This window comes from Apteryx rowi, unplaced genomic scaffold (genome assembly GCF_003343035.1).
Source record: "Apteryx rowi isolate R43461 unplaced genomic scaffold, aptRow1 scaffold_268, whole genome shotgun sequence".
Lineage (NCBI taxonomy): Eukaryota > Metazoa > Chordata > Aves > Apterygiformes > Apterygidae > Apteryx > Apteryx rowi.
The window spans coordinates 325,620-344,235 of NW_020449063.1; the positions used below are offsets into that span (position 1 = coordinate 325,620).

Consider the following 18,616-nt stretch of genomic DNA (forward strand, 5'->3'; position numbering starts at 1 on the left):
AAGGACATTGAAAAAGATGCAGAAAGACTTGACACAATAAGCACAGTACGGACAGGGAAGAAAAAAATACATATAGAGGAGCTATGCAGAGTTTAATTTTCTTAATCAAGCTGATGACAAAGCACCGTAAYTGAAACAAAGTCACTCAGTGTCATTGTCACTTTTATAAAAAATAAGGTTGGCTGGTAATAGCCTAGGTATGTACATCGTTTTTGATTCACTGAAATTTCACGCTTGGTAAATTTAAATAAATTTATTAACAATAAAGAAAACCCAAATGATCCATCTACACTGAATATTACACCGAAAGAGCTCAGGTTTTAGTTAAGCCTTTGTACCTGACAACTTAAAATATAGTCCTTAAAGTTATAACATAAAATGCTAATGAATTCAAGCCAACCTTCCAGAACAAGAAGTGTTGTGAGGATTGTTGCTCTTTTTCCACCAATGACACAAGATGAAAGGATTCAGCATACACAAATTCCAAAAGTGCCTGACTACCTCTTCATTTCGTGATTTTCAAACACTTTACATTTTCCTTCAGAAGAAATTTCAAAATTTTATTTTAAAAAGTTTACACAGTAGTTCTAAAAATAAAGAATAAATAAAAAATAAGAGAAGAGTTTTCAAAGAGAAGATATGAAGGAAGAGACCTTACTAACAAATCCACAAGGGATTAGTATTTCCTAAAACCAGACTTTCTGTTCTGATGGAAATTTGAGGAATATCTCATTCTTACACAGACCACTAACCACGCTTAAAAAGGTTTGGGTGCAAAAGGCATTCTGCCAAAAATTCTAACATCTTTAACAATTTGTTTATTCCTATGGAAAAAATCAAGATTGCATTTCAGAAATACGAAACGACTGATCACAAATAAACGTTACACTGAATACATGCTTAATACTATCTATTGTTTCACAGAATTTCAAAAGCAAAGCAAAGACCAGCAATGTTTTATTACTTTCTTAATTTACATTACAGCAGTACCTAGAATTTACAATTAAGATCAAGCCTTTGTGTGTGGTACAGATATGAACTGAGACCCTTTAAAAGAGTTTGTTTTAATAATAATAATAAAAAAATCCTTCACTTGTAAGAAAACATGAACATTTGAAGGATTTCACTCAAAAACAAATAGATAAATAAAAGTCCATTCAGAAATCAATCAGCAAGTAAAAGCACAGAGTCTTCCCCTCCTATAAACAGCTCTGAGTTTTCAGAAAAAAATGTCCCATTGCACCTCACAACAGAGCACATTTGTGCCATCAGGAAGACCAAATTGTGTGTCAATTCATACTTCTATACAAGATGTCCAGAGTCCAGACTACAATCCTTAACGGAGGAGACGTGCTCTGTGGTCCGGAGCAAGAAAGCAGACACCAAATTCCCCCATTCACAGAGCATGTCCCCAAAAGAGGCTCCTGCCTACACTGCAGCAAATGGCAACCGCATCTTCCTCCTTTCTGACTCTGACCAGAAGTCCCATCCTCATCAAACCATTTTATTAATTAACATAAGCTTAATGAATTGATGCTTTCCAGGAGGAAGGAAAACATTTTTCCCATCACAACACTATGAACCATAAGAACAGCAAGACTGTTGAATAGCTTTACATGTGTATGCGATTACCTTTTACATCACTAAATACCATCCCTTCACAGTCACATTTTTATTGCAGCTGGAGTGCATGAAACACACTTTCATTCAAGGTCAGAAACAGCAATTAACTGGCACACAGCAAGTTGAACTGAAATAAGGAGATGAGCTGTCAAACTAACACATGAAGGTAAACTCAGCATCTTAACAAAAGCCTTTGGATTTCATAGAAATCAAAGAGTGTAAAGGTCCTGTGTTGAAATGGGTTATGAACAATTACTGTATAAAGTTACAGCACTTTTTCTAAGGTTTGTGAGACAATTTAGCACAGCAACACAATTTCCCCAACAAGCAGCCTCTTATTGATACAGGCAGACAGAATTAATTTTAATTCTACCAGCTAAGCATGTTGTGTGACAAAATATTAATCACTCAAGTTGCACGTCACAAGAAGTGAGTTTTTTTCCTCTTAGTATAAAAACAAAATTTCAAAATTCATTGTCTTTGATTCTGAAGAAAATTCCTAGAGTTTGTGTAAATTTATGCAACCAGTCTTAATAATGAACTCTTATTAGTTTGTCTTCCACAAGAATGAGATTATTTTTCTAACAAGAAACATGGTAACATCAATCCCCCCAAACATCCTTTCTTTACATTTAAAATAAGTTTTCCATAGAGTCTTCAGGGATAAAAATAACCCTGGTAAAAATGTCTCCAGTAATGCTTCTTCAGCTTTTACTAACCAACAAATGCTTAAGAAATCTACTCAAGAAGTACAATCAATACAGAACTTTTTAAGGAGAAATATCATAATCTATAAAAAGAACAGTTCAAGAATACATAAGAATTAAGTTCAGTCATTAAAGCCTGAAAGGGAGGTTTAATCATAAAAATAGTTGAAAATGGATGATTGAAAATGGTAACAGAGTTACCAGTAGCAAAAGGAAGCACAAGGCCCAGTTCAGTATTTATTAGCATCTCCAACAATAAACATCGAGGCACGTAAACTGATAGTCCTACTAAAATCAGTGTGTATTCTGAACCATAAATTACATCTACACCTTGCTGCATTAGGACTGGAGTTTGGAAATAAGCATGCAATCCCTCTAGCAAAATTTACTTCAAAGCCTCCGCTCCCCTCACCCCAGTCTGCCTACAGAGCTCAGCAATGGATAAAATTGAGAATGTGGTTTTCATTCATTTCTTCCAGGCACTCTAAAATTCACACATGCACCTCAGAGCGGCTTGAAATCTGGTGTACCATATGGCAGTGCATTTGTCATTTCCAGAAATATGTTGAATATGGGTTCCAGAGATACAAACCCCAATTAAAAAAAAGTCCTAAATCCAACAGATTCTATTCAGACACCACCAACTTTATAGTTTATACTACACACAATTGGAGAGCTCGGGCTTTGATTAGGCTTCATTTGTCCCTGAAAATAAATCCAATGCATTAGCTTGTGGAGGCTCATTTCCCTAGTATTTTGCAACTGTATAAAGTTATTTACACTTGACTTAAATGAGAGTGAAGCAGAAATAATACATTTAAAAAAATACTAGAATTATATACATATGTTGCACTTACAGCACAAAGTAAATGATTCACAAGCTGCAGAACAGCGGAGAATCAGGAGCAAGAGTTTCACGGCTATTTCAGTGCGAACTGAGTGAAGAAGAAATAGTTACTTCTTCCCATTCCTGCATATGTAGTTCGCTGGTGCACATTATAAAGTAAACATTCAAAAAAATTAGAGAACAATTAGCATACATATTTTTTAAACATAAAAAAGAAATGAGGCTCTCCTGCTGGCTGAAGCAATTGCGCAGTCTCCAAACTCAGCAATTTAGGGTGAGGTTTCAAAAAAATTGGCTGAGCTGAGCAAAACATTTTGCTGTTGACAAAATGAGCAAGTCCTATGCCACATGCAGAAAGCGACTAATTCATCTTCCCACTACAGTTCCTATTTTACAGAGAATCTACTTTCCACTATTTGTAATTTGTGATGAAATGATCCTTTTCCCCCTCCCCCTTAAAAAAATGCAGATTAGCAAGCAGCAATCAAATTACAGTCCATGACTGAAATGAGTTTCTTCCTAGCTTTCTTCCTTCAAGGCTGGAATCACAGATCATGGTATTTTCTGACACAGATGAAGATAAAGAGAAACATAGACTTATCAAACTTTCTGCTGGGCACACAGTTTTATCTTCCTCTCCTTTCGCCTTATGTTGCCTCTTGAAACTAAGTTCTCATCTTAGCAAAAAGCTTTTTATCTCAAGGATGAAAATTAGCAGTAATAACTGTTGGTGGAAAAAAAAAAAATCTGCTTTGGCGATGGTACTCAGTTTTGGCAAACATCCCTCCCTTTACACAAAGGAATTAAGAAAAATCTTACTAGAGTTTCTAAAGAACTTCCTGTGTGCATATTCCATAGCAAAACTTGTTTTGAAAACAGAATATCTATACAATTTTTCCAAAATGTGTAGGTGATTGGAAAGACTGAAAGAGACTACAGGTGATTCTATCATAAAATCAGAATCAAATTAGGAACTACTGCAAGGTTTCTATGCATACGGGAAAAAGGGGAAGATGCTACCAAATAAAAGCACTTCCACCCTCACTGAGGGAAAATACTGATGAGCGCCCAAGACAACCTATGGCAGCAGCAATGGAGAGAAATTTAACATAGACAGCACACTGGAACAACATAATAATCAATGTTCATATTAAATCATGTTCATCCAAAACCGGGATCCATCCAGCTGTTGCATCCAGCTGACCAGTGTTCCAGCTGTCCAGAGAAGATTACTGTGTATCTGCCACTTACCTCTCCTAACAATGACAGTGTATCTACTAGTTTTCTGTACTGCTGCTAGAGACAGTGGGTTTAAGAAAGCCAGTGCTTTTCCCCAGGCATAACATGCACAGAGCTGCCAGCTGCTGATGTTGCCATCTAGGGAATCTGTTCCTAGACAAGAAAGAAAAATACGTGGGCTGAGATGAAGAGACAATGTAGAAACTAAAGTAAGTGAGTCTTCTGTAATAAAAGAAGTGAAGAATATTGTCATGTCTGCTAATCTGGTTGATGTGTAGACCTCTTCCCCACCCCCAAATAACTGGGCTTTTTAGGTACAGTGAGCYTGTGGTTGGGATGAAAAGCTGTTTTCACATGCTACAGCAAAATTTTACTGTGCCCAGCAGACAAGTAAAGAATATTAGATTTACTGAGGATTTTAAGATTCCTTGCAAGAAAGAACAAATAACCTAAAAAAGCCACACTTTACAGAACTTTCTATATGTTTTGTAGGTTACATGGAAACCACCTGCTGATGCTGCCAGAACAATTCAAGAAGAACCTAAGCCTATCTCTGACAGGTACAGACCTGCTGCAAAGAAAGGAAAATCCCACTTCAAGAATGGGAAACCTAAATGAGAGAAAGACTTTAGCATGACATATCGAGGTGCTTCTAGATCAGAAGAAATTTCTTCTCTAATTACTGTTATGGAAAACTTACTGGCCATCAGTTTGCAATTGAACATCTATTCTTACATCTCCTATTCTTACATCTGGATCTACAAAATAGGAAAAAAAATGCTATTGTTACACACACCCTATCCTCTTCCCACTGCCCATACTACACTGACAACAATAGAGCTCTAGCTGCTCACATAGGAACGTTCATGTAACTAGAACCAAATGTTTCAACCATGCTCTCGACTAATTTTGCCAAGAACTAACCTAGAAGTCAGTGCTACTTGTCTATACTAATGCTCCATAAAGTAACCAAAGTGGCAAGTCCAAAAGAAGTTACAGAACAAGATTTTTAAAAAACAAAAGTTTTGACAGCAGTATTAACAAACATTTAATGAATACATTAGTAGAGCACCCTCGTCTAGTATGCAGATTACTATTACAAGGAGGTTTTAGTCTGGAGGATTTCTTTCCTTTGAAGCAAAAGATTAAAAAAGAAAAGAAAAAAACACAACAAAAAACACTGCCAATAACAGGATAGTAATGCAGCTAAGTCTAGGATAGCAATCTAGGATTTGCATAGCTCCTAACAATCTATCCTAGACAGGCAGGACTATCCAGGATAGCAGTTCTCACATTGTCAGAACTTAAAGGTTTAACAGATAGAAGAAGGATTCTTAATTATGTATACTCCTTTTAAGCATGGTTTTCTTCCTCAAGGATGCGTTTTTCTTGCTGAAGTCACAAATCCAAGTTTAAAAAAAGTTAACTAAATATATTCATACATAGGTGGCTTGGGTATCATAACTCAGTGGGATGTTTGGAAGAGTTCAACTGATGGTTTTGAACTGAAGCAGAGTAATGAACCAGAGCTGTGTAGATAATAAGAATATACTCCTCAGGCACCTATGATTAAATTGGTGACAGTCCTTTAGCTGAAGCAAGTCCACGAGATTCATGATGGAGATGAAGGGATAAACATTAAGAAGGTAAAAGTTTACTTCCTGTACTTGGGTTAGCAAACTATTACAACTTCAAGGTACATGTCAGTAAAGCTATTTTCTTTCTTTATTCACAGATTTAGCCTTTAAGATAGTAGGTGTTCTACACATTTTTTAAACTCTCACTGCATATTTTATTTTTTTAGATATTCTTGCATTCCAAGACAATTCTTGTTATTTTGCTTTGATGCTTTTTTCCTTGGATGTTTTCCAGATAAAGCTCTAAATTGAAGTTCAGCAGAAAAATGATCAGAGCACTACATTTCAATAACAGAAGCATAGAAAATGTGGCCTTCAAGGTATTAAACTCATTGCTGGAAGCTACATATGAAAATATATTACCCACTTCAGAAAACTCTCCATTGTTATAATTTGGTCATTTCACACACCAGTGATCAATCTCAGCTGAGCACATTCTCTAAGTCCACACATAGTAATAAAAAATTAGACATACCAGAGAAAAATTAAAGCCCTTCCTTCATGAACAATTTATTCACCTGGTGATTTTTATATAAAATCACTTTTCTACTCTTTCTTGGTATGAAGCTAAACAAGCTGAAGATACATAAACTGTTGATTATAAGGGTCAATGATTCAGCAACCTGCATTAGGTGCACTTCCCACCAAAAGCAAGCAGATAAACACCAAGAATCAACTTTAATCATAAACTCTAAGAAGTATGCCCAAATAAACTATACATGCATTTAATACTACTGAATGTAAGTCACATATCCCTTGTTTCACTCTCCTATGAGGCACTTAAACCCAGGGTTCCTATTCTCCAACTTACTTACTGTTACCTACCCTTAGAAATTTATAAGTTTCAGATCAGTGTTGCATATAAAAGCCCCAGAATCAGCAATTTTCACTAAGTATGTTAAAACACATCTACAGGCTGAAAACCCCAGGCTACATTTGAGTACAAAAGAACAAAGACTTTTAATACCAACAATGTTCAAGAAAGAAAAGTTACTAAAAAGAGAGATATCCAGCTACTGGAACACAGAAAAACTTGATTTTTGTCATTCCCCCAGCTCCCAAACACACTGATATCCAAAGCTGGACCTCAAAAATTTCTTGTTATGGCAATTCCCCCCTCCCATGACAAAGACTGAACAAGCAGGAGTAGGATGTTGCATAGGGAGGGAAAGTATGGTGTTATTTTTATGATTTATTTTAGTCAAAATCCAGTTCACACTGGTAAATCCTATCCCAGTGTGGACTGCAGTGATATTAGTAAATACAGATTTAACAAATTAGGTTGCAGGCATGTAGGTAGGTAGGTAGAAAATGAAAGTACAATATTCAACAGAACAGTCTGTAAGACACTACATACTTACTTCCAGCCTAAACAGATAAGGCAAGCAGACAACCTAATTTCTATGACTAGTGGTGTGCTACTACATGCTTCAAATAGTGAGCCAACAATCCGAGAATAAAAATATCTTCCTCCAAATCCTATTCACAGTTGTTAATTTAAAGGAATGTCTCTTTCAACATGAAGAATTCATGAGGAACAGCCTCTACAGTAACTTTGCCAGTGGACTGTTACACAAGGGGCTTCCCAGCACACCAGCAGGATGACATTCAGCTGCCTGACGGCCTCTGCGCTGCTTGGAAAGGGCCTTACCTAGAACACAGGCAACTCTACGGCCCCTAACAGCGCCCACACAGTACTGGCCTCCAGTCACCACTGCAACGGCAGCACAAGGGGGGGGCCTGGAAAAGGAGACTGAATCAGATGCTTTGGAAGAGGGATTAAAGTAAGGGGTTGTGAAATTTAAGAGAGGGGAGTGGGGGGAAAATAAAAGACAATATATTATCATTGCTCTCACACAACAGCTACAGAAACATATGATATTCTCCACAGGACTGTCACAAAACACAGCATTCAACTTTCTGTAAATTTACAATGTTTTAAAACAATCACATTGGAAAGGTTACAAAAACAACGTAAAACAATTTTTCTCAATATGGAAATGCTTCTTTTTATTTAGTGGAAAGCATTTGTTGACTAAAACACATGGGAATCAACCTCCCAGCTGAGCTCAACCCAATATCCTAATGCAATGCTAGAACACATTAATGGAAGAAGAGTTTAAAACACTTATACACAAATGCTGTATATGAGGGTTCAAAAGCGTGGCTTAAACTATCCTTATTTCACAAGCCTCATCTATTTTATTTTTGAACACATTGTTAACTTGAAGGTTTGAGTTGAATCTTGCTCATTTTACTCCCAAATGAATGTCATTAGTCCAGAAAAGACAGTAATTTTTTAGTTTAATGATTTTTTTTTAATTGCTGAAACACATTTCTATCATATGAATGGATTACAGACAATTCAAAAAATATCCACTCACAATTGATGCTATTCCCGACCACAACCATGTACAAAATACTGTAAAACAAAAGAGAAAGAAGGAAAAGACTAGTCAAGTCATAAAGCAGAGCTGATCACTGTTTGTCCAGGTAAAAAGATCAAGATGTGTTAACTAAATTAAAGATTTTCTAAAGTCAAGATCAGGTATTTACAAAATTCATAAAATGAAGTRGATGAAATGGTACTTCCCTGAGAAAATCCAAATGGGCACCTACACAATAAGCAAAACTATGAATTGGACTGATACTAGATGCAAGTATTCTTACTGCTTGTTATTTTTTTTAGATCAACTAAATTACAATATTTCACTGACAGTGTCACCAATTTAAGTGACCCACTGAAATCTAGCTGTTTAAAACCAGGCATGGCTTCTTGCAAATTGCACACATCTCTTACGTTCAAAAAGCCAGTCCTAGGAAAATAGGACAGAACCTGGACCCAAAGGCCACTGCCAGTCCAGATGGCAGCAGGCAGGCAGCACTGACTAGCTGGGTGACAGAGAAGACAGCAGTTCTCAGCTGTCAGTCCTGCCCCTTTGTATTTTCAATAGCACGGGAAAATGTAGCGCAGACTCATCTGCAGGTGAGGAAAGCTCTACCTGAAGGCTGGTGCTCAAAAGGCAAAAACTGATTTCTTTCCCCGTCAGTCTGGGATAAGGGCTAGTGGTGACACCTGACTGGAGGACGTGACCGAAGCTCTTTGATGCTACATTTTCTTTGTTTTTGAGCTGCAAACAGTTGACGGGCCCTGCCCTGAACTTCTACAAACACCTCCTACGTGACTAGAGAGCACAGAAGACCCAAGATGACAGACATAATTACTCATCCTTAGCAGTTCCTTCATCAAATACATGTAGCTTACATATTGAAAAGCCATTTTTAAACTGCCAACTGCATCTGGAATTAGAAATGCCAAGTTGTTCTAATCAATAGCAAGAAAGGTTTTACAATTATAAGTTAGTTGAGAATCATCTTGTTGATTTATAGAAGACAGTATGTCTTCTCCTGCTGGTATTGGCATCTCAAAAACCTGTGCTTGTTTTATAGTTAACAGCAGATATAGAAAATATATGTAAAGTAAGATAACAGCATTTTAAATATGCAAGTACGTTTCCAGACAAGATCTAAGAAGTTACATCTAAAACACATTTTAGCTCCATTTTTAAATATTACTGTTAAACAAGATATAGTGGGTGGTTATGAAAACATCATATGAATGTTTGTAAATCACAACTTAAGTATTTTTACAAAGGTTTAGTGAAAACTAGAGAAATAATATTACCAAATTGCAAATACGTAGCACTTTCATATTCCTACCTTATAAATTCACCAATGGATTGTATTTTAAAATGCTTACGTACATTGGAGACATGAACATTTAGAAACAGAAACCATTTTTATTGGATGCACTTGCCACAACACAACAAATTTCTCCCAGTTTCTTCTATCACTGAAGTAGCTTGATAATATAGCAATAGGTGCTCTAGCTGAACTATCACCATCTCCCCCTTAACTCACATGCCTTCATGATTCCCTCACATCACTCAATCACTATTTATCTTTGAAGAATCAAACTTCTGAAATTATACTGCCTACTTTGCAAGCGCATTACAATCTGCTGAATACCAAGCTGCTTCTAATGCTGTGTATACTTCAAAATTGTATGTCATTTCTGCACAAGTATTAAGGCAATGTCCATTAACCCAGATACCATAATTTGCAGTTAAAGTATCTACTTCTAACCATCAGTATGTTGCTTATATTATCTCAAAAGAATCCAAATGCCCAACTATTTAACCACTAGAATTATCTATGCAGAAAGAAGAAAATCAGAGAACAGAACAGGTAAATCACACGGATAAGCTGAAAAGAAATCTTATCATGGGAGATTGAAACTAACTCTAGTTACACTATTAAACAGTGCACAAATTAACAATGTTACAATTAAAATATGGGGGAAAGTGTTTTAAAAACTCATTATTTCAGCAGTCTGCATTAATCCACTTATCTATTTTGGAGGAATTGAGGTATGAAGATATTATAAACCTTCGTGTATTTAAGGGAGTTTCTTGCRCAATATTTTATTTTTTAACTTTTTTCTGCTTTCATATAGTTACAATTTTCTAGTTTAAATTCTAGATTTACATTATTTTAAAATTAAACACCAAACTAAACTATTCTTTGTTTTCCCAGTGAACAACTTCCTTTCTTCGCCAACTTAAGCAGACATTACATCAAGCACTGCCTGGTCCATTCTTAGTCTTTAATATCTCAATATTAGCATCCATTAAACAGCATTTAACATTTAACATTTAACAGCATTAAACTAGCAGTCCCACCAATTTTACTGGACTGTTTATAGTTAACTCAATATGCAATGTATAGGTGCAAGGTCTGCCTGTAAAAATAAGCTGGCTATGTGACACTGCAGCCAGAAGTTCAACATGTAATTTAACATACATGTCTTGATCAGTTAAAGAATGTATAACTAAAAAATAGTTGATCTGCGATGTAATTTTGGTTCTTGTCTTTAAAAGACATACTTATGGGCTCAGCTTTATGTTTTGTAAATAGAAGCATTCATTTCAGTAAGACTACCAGTACTCGTTAAGCACATGCTTGTGTTTTCCCAGGACCACAGCAACAAAAGGAATGTTAGGATATGCAATAAAGCAAGAACACCTCAACAAAGCTTTAAAACTACCATGACATTGTTTCTTCCTGAAATTCCAGACGGACAAAAGGAACAGCTGAACAGAATAAAAATCCAGGATCTCAGGCCAGCAATAATGGAAAAGATCCTAAAGGAATACAACCAACAGTATTACAAAATGGTACTAATGGAAAGACACACAAAGCCTTAATAATAAAATTACATAGACTAATAGATTTCTGTCATAGGAGGTCTATAACATTTCTGTTCATTATGATTCCCCATGCATCCCTTAAGAGAGCCTCAGAGCTCATAAAAATGATGTGTCATATTTTGATACTTGTACTAAACACAAGCTTTATTATCACCCATTTTTAAACCCAATACAATCTGCACAGTCCTTACTGAGATATCTGATTAAATTTCTAATATTCATGAACTAGAATTTTAATATTCAGGGCTTGGAATGATTTAAGTCTTTTGATGTAACGGAACATAAGTCATTCAGTGTCAAGTGGAAGGCAGATCCTTTATTATAGCATTAATTATTTGGGATATTAGCATTAATTTCTTTCTCTATTTGAATTAAATGGAATTCAAAACAGTGTGAATTTATGAAGATTCCACAATATAATTATTTCTATATTACCCTGCAGCACTAGCAGAAAGACGGACTACAAAACTGAAAATGTAAAGGAGCAATACTGATCATCAATTTTTATTTTAATCCTTTTTGGAAAGATAGAAAAGGTGAAGCTCAATATGTTTATACTCTAAATGGTTTTAACTCTTTTTCAGTATAAAAATATAAATTCTTATACCCATAAATCCCATCTCTCTCTCGCTCTCTTTTTTTTCCCCAACATATAATAATTAAAGGAAAACAAATTTTGGCTACAGTATACTGTAGCCAATTTCTTTTACAACTGCAACATAAACATTTTTAATTAAAATTATCAAGCCACAAAAATAGCATGGACTTTTACAAAATTTCAACACTCACTGGGAAAAATGGTATGTATAAACTTATTTTACCAAAGATACTACGTTCACAGGATTACAAGAAGTTCTTCTAGAAAGGATTATTTAAAGATACCAAAATAATACCTTTTTTCAGCAGTTAAATGGTACTAATTTTTAATTCACTTATGCTAAAGGAATAGCCAGAAACTACTGCTGACAAAAAATAATGCACAACTCAAAAAATCCTCATTTACAAATACTGTCTGCATGTCGTCCAAGTCAAGAGTGTTGTCACAGAGTGCTAGATACTGAAGGACTTTAACTCAACATAACATTCCCATACAAAATACACAGTTAGTTTTTACAGGTTTTTATCTGACTTTACAAGACTTCTGGGGTTTGGTTAAACCAAAAACAGCTGTCCAACTGAAACTACAACTTTACTAATAAACAACAGCCAAGGCTAAAAATAAAACAAACAAACAAACCATCTGTGCCACTGCCCCTGTTCCCAGCCCATCTCCAGRTGTCGGCTCCCTTCCCCGCTTTCCACAGCAGAACTAACAGAGGGGTAGTCGTATTCTTACTGACTGACAGCACTGACACAAAATGAAAAATCAGTAAATAAATGCCTGCTTCTGGCCCAAAATATACTCAACACTTTTCTCCTCCTCATTTTGTTGAGCTTGTTGCTAAAAACATTGAAAGCACCTGAAACGTGTAGGTCTCTAAAGTGACTGGATGAAGTCTAAGTACATTTTTCCTCTTCTGTTACACTGGAAAACAAGCTTTCAATCTAAAACTACAAATTAATTTTTCAACAAATACTAAATCTGGTTTTACAAAGCGCACCTGTTTCTCTACCTGAACTCAAAACCAAGAAAAACCTACAACAAATTTTGTTAAGTCAGGTGGCAAGATTCATTTTCAGCAGTCAATATAGAATGTAGCATCCTTGGCATGTCATCACTCAAGATCTGTCAAATCTGATGACACTGTATGTTGGAGGTACACCATCCGTTCAGGGAAATGAACATGTGATTTGCCGTCAGGACAGCTATGCAAATTCAGCCCGCAAACATATCATACAACCACGCGTCTTTCCTTTTGCATCAAAAAGTTCAAAAATACTTTCCTGGTCGCCATCCAAAACATCGTTAGGATGTCAAACAAGACGTGAATCCCTGTGGAAGAACACTAGTCTAGGCTGGCACTGATAGCCAACTAAGACGCACAATGGATGTGAGAGAAAACAAATGGAATACGCTGCTATTCAAAGAACAGAAAGACCGACCTTATAACCCTGCTACACTGCACTGAGGATGTTCTTATTATAACAAAAACTAAGAAGTCATTTTGATCAATACTTGAGATTCCTCTCCACTGTTATTGGTGCCAGGGCTTGCCAAATGGGAGTCTTAATTTATTGATGTTCCTTGAAATGTTTTATTAGTCCAGAATGCCCTAAAGAAATTCACAGTAATATATCAATTTAATTCTCCATATGTAAAATAAGTTTCAACTAGATTTAGTGTTCCTCTTCTGTCCTAAACTGCTGTGAAAGGACTAATCAAACTGTTAAAACGGCTTCCTTTTACTATATAATTAACTAAAACTGAATTAGTATACAAAAAGGATTACTTTAGCCAACTGAAATTTGACAAGAAGGACAAGTTAGGAAATCTCATATTTATACCAGCACATTTAATTTATATTTTGTATCACTAACAAGCAACACCATTAATTTCTAAAGCCTTTCCACTCTGCAATGACCTATTTTAATTTTGAAGGACAGGGTCTAAAACTACATTTTATGACCAGTTTTATAAATAAACAAGGACAATATAGTTAAGTTGGAAGAGAACTGGATTCATTTTTTACAACAGTTTTTTTTTTTTTTTTAATACTAGGCATAGTATTTCTTTTAATAGTAAACTGCTAACAGAACCCAGGATCTTGCCCCAGCATAAGTAGCAAAGCACCTGTTTTTGCTAACCCTCCTCCAGTATATTTGCAGAGTTGGACTGCTGCTCCTTATTTGCATCAAGCTGATCCAGTGTAACCTGTAAAAAGAGACAGCCAAGAGAAGCCTGCAGCACTCAGCTAAAAGCACCTACTCACATCGTAACAGGATGAAACTTAGTACGCCTGCTTTACAAAGAGAGTCCTCAACCTCTACCCTCTCACAAAACTTTGAGATTTGCCTTCATATCGCTGTATTTTTGTCTTCATTAAAGGCACCCACAATTCTAAACATTTCCAGAAGTCAAAAACATTAAACAGGTCAGAGGAAAAGCTAAAATCTGCCTTTTGACCAAAGAAATAATAACCTGACGGCCTGCTTGTGCCTTTTTTGTTATTGATCTACTTCAGCTGAACAAGCCGGGACACTGCCCAGCCCTGGCACAGCAAACACACTCTTTGCACATCAGCAGTTTTCTAGAGTGTGAGCCTCAGGAGCAACAGAAGAAAATGCCCCGACTATCAAAACAGAGCAGCTTGTTGAAACACTGTGGTAATGCGTGATCCTCCAACTACTTTCTTTCCAACACTATCTTAATAATAAAGATGTTTATACTTTATCTGATTTAGAAAAGAAGGCTGCCTCAGAAGGTTGCTACCCACTTTCATAAACATATTAAACACAACAGGTTTTCTTTAATAAAAAAGTTTCAGCTATACTCTGTCTGCAAAGTATCTTAATACCTATCTCAATAACTACAGATGCAGTTTTGTGTACTCTGCAGATAATTACTTGGAGGAGTTAAAACTGGCTCATTTCTGCAGCTTAGATTAAAAATGCATCTGTATTGCATTGTATTTTGCACCTGTATTCTGCCACAACTATAACATAGAGAAGCAGCATTTTTAAGAATACAGGTATCAATATGTTCACCTCACCATCTGCTCCACAGAATAATCAGTATTAGTTACTTGTCACCATATTAATACTTGTTAATGCAATCAGGACCAAAACCAACACAACYAACCTACAGAGGTCTTAAAAAGGGAAAGCCTTAAAAGCCACAAAGTTTGTTTCTACCATTTCAAACATACTGGATATAGTAGCATATCTGATTTTCCACTGTAAGAGACATTTTTCTGAACACAAGCATTTCTAAAACTTTGCTAACACTGGCTTATTGTGCGTGTTTGTAATAATTTAAAATGTAATGGGTTGCTATTCTCTAATCAAGATTTATTCCTCTGCATCTGAATTTATAACATTTACAATACTCTATTAAACCTTAAAAATATACTCTGCCAAGCCACCTCACTGCACACCAAGTAATTTATGCTGGTTCTAAAATATGATCTCACTTTGTTAGCAGTGAGAAACAAACTCATTTGTTGTGTCATATATGTTTAATAGAACATAAAAATATATATTTCATATTTCAACACTTCAAATTTACTCATTTCATTAGCATTTATGAAACAATTAAGAATCCTTATAATGGGGAAAAAGATTACTCCAAGAAAAGACAAAAAACACTTGAAAGAATTACTTCACCCACCACTGAACAGAGCAACGGTTTAATTGGGCAGAACACAGCAGACTAAGTTACGACGAGGCAACTAATGGGTCTGATTGAATCTGCAAGAAAAACTTAAATGGAATGGAACTACCTTAAATAGAAATTATCTTAGGATACCTGGGCCAACATTTACAGATTTGCAAATAAAAACAAGCAAAAAAGTCATTTTTCAAAAGGCAGAAGTCACCAGGATCTCATATAGTATCTCTTTCAGAACACTGGACAACAGTGCAGTAGCTGAATTAATAGCATAGGCCTCATTTAAATCCCTTAGGAAGAAGAAACAATGCTATTTCCCACATTACAAACCCTATCCCAATTTTCTATGAAGATCTTCCAATCCAGGAATTAATAAGGACTTCTTGACTTTCAGAGAGAGGTATCACTCTGTGGAAGCTAACGTTTTGCAACATTTCTGTATACCTAGTAAATACAACAATAATGTGTATTGCCTTCAAGTTTATTATTTCAGTAGAAGTAAAAAGCAGCTTTCCCACAGAGCACCTCAACTTGCTCTCCACACAGCCGGACCGCCTTCCGAACATGAAAGATGACCTACTTCAGCTGAGCAACATGTCCAGTGAAGCATGTCCAGCACCTTTCATCACAACTCAGACTGAGCTGGCTGAAACATGGCAGCATCCTGGTTTCATAGACAGTTACCTGAAAATTCCTTCAATCATCCTGATTAATGCCCCAGCAGCAACCCTGCTTTCTCCTAACACAGAGGTGGGGGGGGAAAAAAAAATAGCCATGACTTCAAAACAATCAGTCCCTCAATGCAAATGGAAAATATTTTCTAGAGCATAAGCTCCGGATTCAAAGATTTCTTGGTTTTGATTTTGAACCCAAAGCAAGCAAAGCGATACAGCACTGTCCTCATGAGCCTGGAAGCTGCTCTTATGCCTAAGTAGTATGAAAAACAAGGATATTCCAGCCAGTTTTGCTGCAGCTCAAGATCACAACCAGCAAACAAAGCTATCTGAACATCACTTTTTGACTTGCTACTGTTACAGTTGCTACTGAGGAAAGCCATGAGTACTGCAAAGGAATAGCATACCAACAACAGCAGAGGATACAAAAAACAAAGGATGGAAAAGAAAGAGACTCCGCTGACCTCGTCCCTTGTCTGTAGCAGACAGTAGATGTGAGGTGACTCGAGATAGCAAATACCTTACACTCTCACACAGCTAGCCAGGAAACTATGGAAGAAAACAGTGCAAGAAGAGAAAAGGGACAGTAAGTTCCCTTTTCATTGCAGTAACAAGCCAGGGGCTGGAGTTTTGAATTAATCAGATATTCAGTAGAGAGAACACAATGTAGGGGACCACGCAGACAGTCAGTGACTAGTTCCACTCCTGTTTTTGAAGAAATATAGAAAAGGAGATTTTGTATACCACTATATCATAACAGCAATTGGAAATACCATCTATTAGAGGTAAAAGGCTAATATAACAGCTAACATTGCTGTGAGAGAACTACAGTCTATATGCATTTCATGGCCTGTATTAAAATATTTTCTAATTACAGCCTTGACTGGCACAAGTGCCTTCTATCTCTACATTTATTCACAGTTCCCAAAAGTGACATCCTCTGTCAAAGCTTCAAGAAGACAAAGTTATGAAGACAAAACGATCTCTCCTTGGGTTAATAAAGCTTAAGTTGTTATTACTTGGGTCAGACAGAAGATTTCAATTTCCAGAGTTTTAAAAACAGTATTTCTAAGAAGCAAAGTCATTTATAAGTTATAATCCTAAAAACAAAAACACAATACCATTATCTACAAGGTATTGACTGCTTAGGATTCCTAAAAAGCAGTGGCAGGACTAGCACTCTTAAAAAAAAGTTCTTAGTAAGCTCCTACCCAGTAAGCCCTTTCAAATTCCTCCATGTTAAGTCACCAGGCCAAACTCTTGATGATATAAACCATGCGTGGTCAGGCCATGCAGATTTGTTTTTATAAGGGCATTACCATGTTTCATTAAAGAGAAGTCCAATTCTCCCACATGAAGCAGTTACACGAGTATGTTCCTCAGAAACAAATATTGCTTCAGAGTAACTAAAAGAAACAGAATCCAGTAAGAGGAAAAATGTTTTAAATTATGTTGAGCTTTAATTAGCATTCAAGTTTTAAACTAACAAAAAAAACCCAAGACAATGTGGAGTTAAACTATTTCTCGTTCACAATATAACTCTGATATACACAGAAGGCCATATCTTAGCATACAAACTACAGTACAGAGGCACACATGATTAACTGGTCACAAGTTAAACCTGAATTACAGACCCAAATCCTCATCTAACAACTTTATCGGAGGTGGGCCACTATGCCCAACCTGCCAGTGAAGGGTATCTATTTGTGTGGTCACACTTTTAATTAAAACCAGGGTAAGAAGATTCAAAAACTTAAATATTTTTTCTCCCAAAACCCCCAAAGGGGAGGCGCTTTTTGAACAAACGGTGTAATTTACCCATGTTGTGCTGCTTTAGCTTTTTGTCATTTACCTATGTTAGCATCAATGTCGACTGGTGGTTTATTATACCAATGTTCAGTCTATTTCTCAAAAAAATCGAAAAAAAAAGGAAAAAAAGTTTTTAGATCTATTGAAGCCTAAAGCAATGAATGGAAAGGAGGAGGAAAAAAACAAAAAAGGCAACAACAGTATAGTGGCATAGTGGTTACCAGAATATTCCCACCTTGCAGGAGGTGAAGCTCATTTGTTTCCCGTATTTTGTTCCGACGGTGTCAGGCGCTCGGTCTCTCTTATTTAACTAGTGGAAACGACCTACCGCTTTTCTAGCGCACACGGCCCACTCCCCCGGGCCGAGCCGCAGCAGCAGCTCTTGAACACAGAGCACTTTTGTCCGTGCCCCGAATGCCACGGATAATTCTCCAGAAAAGTTCTTTAAAACACGGGCTTTTTAACGGCGGTACCGCACGGTGCTGCCTGCCTGCCCTCCTCCTGGGGCAACGCACGTCGTGAGGATAATAATAATAATAATAA

The 18,616-nt window shown here is 36.4% G+C and overlaps 1 protein-coding gene across 2 annotated transcripts in view; it reads right to left on the reverse strand.

Annotated features, from left to right (window-relative positions):
- Window positions 1-18,566, reverse strand: part of NCK2 (NCK adaptor protein 2) — a 90,641-nt gene extending 72,075 nt beyond the window's left edge. The window contains exon 1 of one of the 2 annotated variants that reach the window (XM_026068067.1): window positions 18,309-18,566. The gene's annotated coding sequence lies outside the window, so the exon portion shown is untranslated. Of the gene's footprint in view, window positions 1-4,428; window positions 4,553-18,308 lie in introns of those variants that run through there. The other variant, XM_026068066.1, reaches the window with a different exon arrangement.
- Between the last annotated feature and the right edge of the window lie 50 nt (window positions 18,567-18,616).